This window comes from Polistes fuscatus, unplaced genomic scaffold (genome assembly GCF_010416935.1).
Source record: "Polistes fuscatus isolate 324 unplaced genomic scaffold, CU_Pfus_HIC Scaffold33, whole genome shotgun sequence".
In the NCBI taxonomy this organism is placed as follows: domain Eukaryota; kingdom Metazoa; phylum Arthropoda; class Insecta; order Hymenoptera; family Vespidae; genus Polistes; species Polistes fuscatus.
The window spans coordinates 167,201-173,669 of record NW_025113111.1 but is presented as its reverse complement, the minus strand read 5'-3'; positions in this window follow the sequence as shown (position 1 = coordinate 173,669).

Here is a 6,469-nt window from a genome sequence, read left to right as displayed (position 1 = left end):
GAGATATAAAGATGTTCGAAAGGATACAGAGCAGATACTGTAAAATGGCATTAGGAGTGAACAGGACAACGCCAAAGTATATATGGAGAAGAGAGTTGGGAATCCCAACCATGGAATTCATGATAAGGGAAAGAGCGCTGCGTTATATCAAGGAAGTGCTGGAAATGGAGGATTCAAGGTGGCCAAAAATATGTGTGATGGAGGAAATAAGGGCCATAACGAACGGGAATCATCAAAATGGGGGGAAAATTTGGTCAGTGTGTTGAGGGAAATGGGTATCGAGGACTTGATAGAGATGATAAGGGAAAGAAGAGGTGGTGGGAGGATAGGAGAGAAGATAAAAACGGGACTTGAAGGATTAAAAGGGAGAAGCCTAAGGGAAGAAGAGGAAAAATTAGGGAGTCAGAATACAATATTTGTACAGGCATTTAATAGAAGGTGATGAAATGCCATGGAAGTATTGGTCAGAAGAAGGAATAGGGGGAGGGGTAAAGGAAGTTTGGGCAAGGGTAAGATGTGGCAACTTAGGAAAGGCAGGAAAGAAAGGAGAAAAGGACTGGAAATGTAGGTTATGCAGAGAGCATGTAGAGACGCTGGAGCATCTGATAATCTGTGATAGAGGAAGGGAATTGGTTTCCGAGAAGGGAAGGAAGGAAGTAGAGAGTGGATGGTTGGAGTAGAGGAAGGTGCTATAAGAGGGGAATTAATAAACATGTTAGGCGGTAAGATTCAGGTTGGGATGTGTGAATTTTTCAGGGAAGTAGAGGAGCTGTGTAAAAGGAGGAGGGTAGAAGGAGGATGGGAGGGAAGGCGAAGACGAACTCGAGTGAGATCTGGGTAGTTGTAATTTTTAGATAGTATAATTTTAAGATTGGTGATAATTAGTGGTATACGAGGGGTGTGTTAAGAGCATGTCAAAAATGTGAGATAATTATATGTGATAGAATGATAAGACATTGTAAAAAACTTTGTAAGTTGTGCAATAAAAACCTGATTATATATACAAAAAGTTAATATTAGAATTTAAATTTATTTAAATTGAATTTTAAATTAAATTATATTTTTTTTTAAATTATACTTTTTTTTACTAATAATTTATTATTAATTAATATTATTTAAAAATTTTTTAGTTCGATAATTAATTAAATAAATAAGTTTTTTTAATTATAAATACAGTAATGAAATTAAAATTTTATTATAAAATTCAAGAGTAATTTTAATTTTGTGTACCTTTTGTATCAGGGGGGGTTGATTAATAAATGTATTTAAATTTAAATTTATCTCGAATTTAAATGATTTAATTAAAAATTTCAAGTAATTGTTAAATTATTATTATTAATTTTTAATTGGAAGTGAAATATTAAACGATTTTAAATATGTCTAGTTTTTTTTTAGAATTGAATGAAATTCAGCTTTAAAATTTAAATCTTTATTAATATTAATTTTTTAAAATAAATTATTTTAAAGTAAATATATGTATTGGGGATAAATTTAATATATTGGTTATAATTTTAATTTATTATTTTGGTATTTAATAGTAATTAAAAAATTATATTTCTTTTAAAAAAGTGTTTTAATTTATAATAAGATGAAAAAATATTTTTGAATTTAAAAATTTAATTTTTATTTTAATTTTTTTTTAAATTTAATAATTAATTATTTTTAGTAGTAATAACGATTATATTAGTAAATACTATATAGTTTGATTAATTTTATAATGTTATAAAATTAATCTAAGGAATTAGGCAAATTTATTTAATTTATATTAAATATATTTACCTGTTTATCAAAAACATGTCTTGTTGAATTTGAATAATAAGTTAGAATTATTCTGCCCATCGAATAAAATTTAAAGGGCTGCAGTATATTGACTGTACAAAGGTAGCAAAATAAATAGTTTTTTATTGGAAACTTGAATGAAAGACTAATAAAATATAGACTGTCTCAAATTAAATGAATTTGAATTTGAAATAAATATTATATTATTATTATTAAGTTATTTATTTACATTAATTGGAATTTTGATTGGAGTAGCATTTTTAGAATTATTGGAATGAAAAATTTTATATTATGTACAAGATCGAAAAGGACCAAATACAGTTTTTTTTTTTTTTTTTTAGGTATTTTTAAGCTTTTAGTGAAGCAATTGAATTATTTGTTTAAGAAAATATTAAAATAAAAAAATAATAATAATAAAAAATTTATTTTTTTGTTTATTTAGTAAAATGATTTTATTTATTGTAGTTATTAGTTATTAGTTATTATAGTTTCATCATATATTAATATTAATAGAAGTTGGTAATTGGATAAAATATTTATAAATTGATTTAAAAATTATATTGTTTATAATAAATGATTTATTCATTTAATGTTTATTTTTTTTCAAAAAAATTATTTAACTGATTTTCGAAGGGTTTCTTTTTAATTAAACAAATTCTTGTAATTAAAATTAATATCAATAATAGTAATGAAATTAATATAATTGTGAATAAAAAGATGGGGGTGTGTGTGTGTGTGTGTGTAATCTAATAGTTTATTAATATTTAATATATAATCATAATTACTGTTGTTATTAAATGTAAATTTAATTGAATTAAAATAATTTATTTTATATCTGATTTTAAATAGATATGTTATTGAAACTATAAATAAGAGAAGAAAATTGTTTCTAATATTAGAAATTTTAATCACATTTAAAATTAAACTAATAAATATAAGGAATAAGATTATTAAACCTCCAATGATCATCAAAAAGATTAAAAATGCATAAATTGATTGTGTTGAAATGTTAGTTAAAAATAAACATGAAAATATTGTGTATAAAATTAATATAATTATTATGATGATAATTGATATATTAACTGATAATAAAAAAATAAATTATGCTTGAAATTATAATTATTCAAATTAATGGAGTGAAAATATGAGTTTCATTCATTAAAAATGTTTATAAAAAATATAAATATTTTTTAATTAATAACTTATATAAAAAAATGTAGTTTAATTTAAAAATATTAATTTTGGAGATTAAAGATATATTACAATTTAAATATTTTTTTGAAGCTTTAAAATATTGTTTAATTTAAATTTACAAAGTTTATGTTTTATTTTAAATTATGAAGCTTTTAAAATAAATTAAAAATTTATTTTTATATTAATTTTATTATAGTTTCTTTTTAGAATATATATATATAGAATTATATTTTTTATTTAATTGTTTCTAAGATTAATATTATTATTAAAATAATAAAATCATTTATTGATAATTTTGTTATCAATTGAATATATAGTGGTTACAAATCTAATAAATATTTATTATGATATATATATTTTGATTATTTTTGATTATTTTTTATTATTTTTTATAGGTATATTTGTAATTGAGGGAGTTCTTGGAATTACTTTAATGATTATATTAATTCATTTTTATAGGAATGATTTTATTGAAATTTAAATATTGATTTTATGATAAAATTTTTAATAATAATAATTTTTAGAATAGGTTAATTTTTATTTAGTAATAAATTTAATAAATTAATAATTTTTTTTTATTATTTATAATAATATTTTTAAATATTTATTCAACAAATTTATTAATTGGTAGGATAAATTTATTATATATGGATTTATATTCTTATTATTTCATTTTAATAAGTTCATGAATTGTTAGATGTTTAATAATAGTAAATTTAGGTAACTTTATAAATGTTTGATTTTTTTAATAATGAAAATTTAATTTTTATGTTTTTTAATATTTAATATAATAATATTTTATTTAATATTTGAAATAAGATTATTACCAATATTTTTATAATTACGTTTGGTGGTTACACATTGGAACGATTTGAAGCTATAATATATATACAATAATTTCTTCTATACTTTTTTTTAATGGTTAATAATTAAATTTTATATAAATTGTAAAAGAGAGAGATTATAATAATTTTTATAATATTTAAAATAATTGAATTAAATTAAAATACCAATTTTTTTATTTCATATTTGATTGCCAAAGGCTCATGTTGAAGCTCATGTTGAAAGTTTGAAATTTATGATTCAATAATTTTTGCTGAAATTTTATTGAAATTAGAAAGATATGGTGTATTACGTTTTTCTTAAATTTTATCTATCTATATATATATATATATATATATATATATTGATGCTGTAAAAATTAATTATATTTTAATTTCTTCAAGAATTATTGGTGGTTTATATATTAATTAGAATAATTTGTTTAATTCAAATTGATTTAAAAATATTGGTAGCTTATTTATCAATTGTTCATATAGGAATTTTAATAGGAGATTTATTAACTTTAATAAAATTAGGATTTTTAGGTAGATTAATAATAATATTAGTTCATGGATTATATGTTCATCAGGATTATTTTATGTAGGTAATTTAAATTATAAATGTGTGGGTAGACGATTAATATTTATACATAAAGGTCATTAACAATTAATCCTTCATTAGAATTATTTTGATTTTTTTTACTTCATCTAATTTATTAGCTCCTATTAGTTTAAATTTACTTAAAGAAATATTTTTATTAATCAGATTAGTATGTTGAAATTTTAAACAGTTATGTAGTTATAATAATTTTGTTTTTCTTAGAGCGGTTATTTCTTTATATTTATTTAGATTAAGTCAACATGGTAGTAAAAATAAATTATTAATAAATTAGAAGGTTATTAATTCAATAGATTAATTATTAATTTTACATTGAATGCCTTTAAAATTTGATGGTGTTTTTAGGATTGGAATTATTTACTTCATTAAATTTAAATAGTTTAAAATTAAAAATTCTAATTTGTGGAATTAGAGATATAAAATATTGTATTTCAATTAAAATTATTTAATTAAGTGATTATATGATTAATTAATTTATATTTAACAATTAAAAATTTATTATAGTTATAAATATTATTTAACTATATATTATTAGAATTTTTATATTTATATTATCAAAAATTCTTTTATTTAATAAATTAAATTTAATGGTAGAATTTATTTTCATAATTTTTAATTCAATACATTTAGAATTATTAATTTATTTAGATTGAATTAGTTTATTATTTCTAAGTTTAGTTATAATAATTTTTAGATTTGTTTTAATATATAGATTAATATATAAAGTGATATAAATATAAAACGATTTTTAATTTAAGTTTTAATATTTGTTTTAAGAATAATTTTTTTAATTATTTGTCCAAATTTTATAAGTTTATTATTAGGATGATTTAGGTTTAACATCTTATTGTTTAATTATTTATTATCAAAATTGAAAATCTTTTAACTCTGGAATAGTTACAGTTTTAATAAATCACGTTAGAGATGTTGGTATCATAATAATTATTAGGTTATATGTTATATTAGGATCTTGAAATGGTTTATTCTATGATTTAAATTTTTTAATTTTATCAATAATATTGTTATTATTATTAAGATCAATTACAAAAAGTGCTCAATTACCTTTTTCAATTTGGTTACTTTTGGCAATAGCCAATACCTTTATTTATTAATTAGTTATAATTTTTATTTAATTTATAATAACATAATTGAATTATTATTATTTATTTCTAGAATAATGATATTGATATCAGGAATTATAGAAAATGTTGAACGTGATTTAAAAAAAATTGTTGCTTTATCAACTTTAAGTCAATTAGGTTTAATAATAAGAATTTTAAGATTAAATAAAATTGATTTAAGTTATTTTTATTTAATTATTCATGCCTTATTTAAATCTTTATTATTTTTATGTAGAGGAATTTTAATTCATCAAATAATAAATAATCAAGATATTCGTTTTATGGGTAATGTAATTAATAATTATCCTTTTGTGAGTTTAATTTTTTTTATATCAACATTATCTTTGTGTGGATTTTTTTTCAGTATATTATTCAAAGGATTTAATTATAGAAATATATTTAACAAGTAAAATAAATTATTTTATTATAATTATATTATTTTTAGCTACTTTATTTACCGTATCTTATAGAGGTCGATTGTTATTAGTTGTTTACCCTAATAAAAGTAATAAATTTAATATTTTTATATTATTAAATGAAAATAATTTAATAAAAAGTTCAATAATTTTATTATATATAAGATCTTTATTAATTAGATATTTTTTATTAATTTTAGTTTCTTTGAAATTATTATTTTATGATTGATTCAAAAAATATTAGTTATTTACATTTGTTTAATAGGAGTTTTTATTTGAATATTTATGAGAAATTTAAGTTTTTGAAATTGATTTAAAAATATAAAAATTTATTTAATGAGAATATGAGGTTTAAGATTTTTTTAATGAATAAATTAATTTTTATCCTTTAAAGTACTCATTAATTATATATAAAAAAAGATATTTAATAAGGGTTTAATAGAATATAGGATTACATATGGATTAAAGAAATTTATATTATTAAGATTTTTAAAATTTTTGGTTTAAAATTTTTTTATT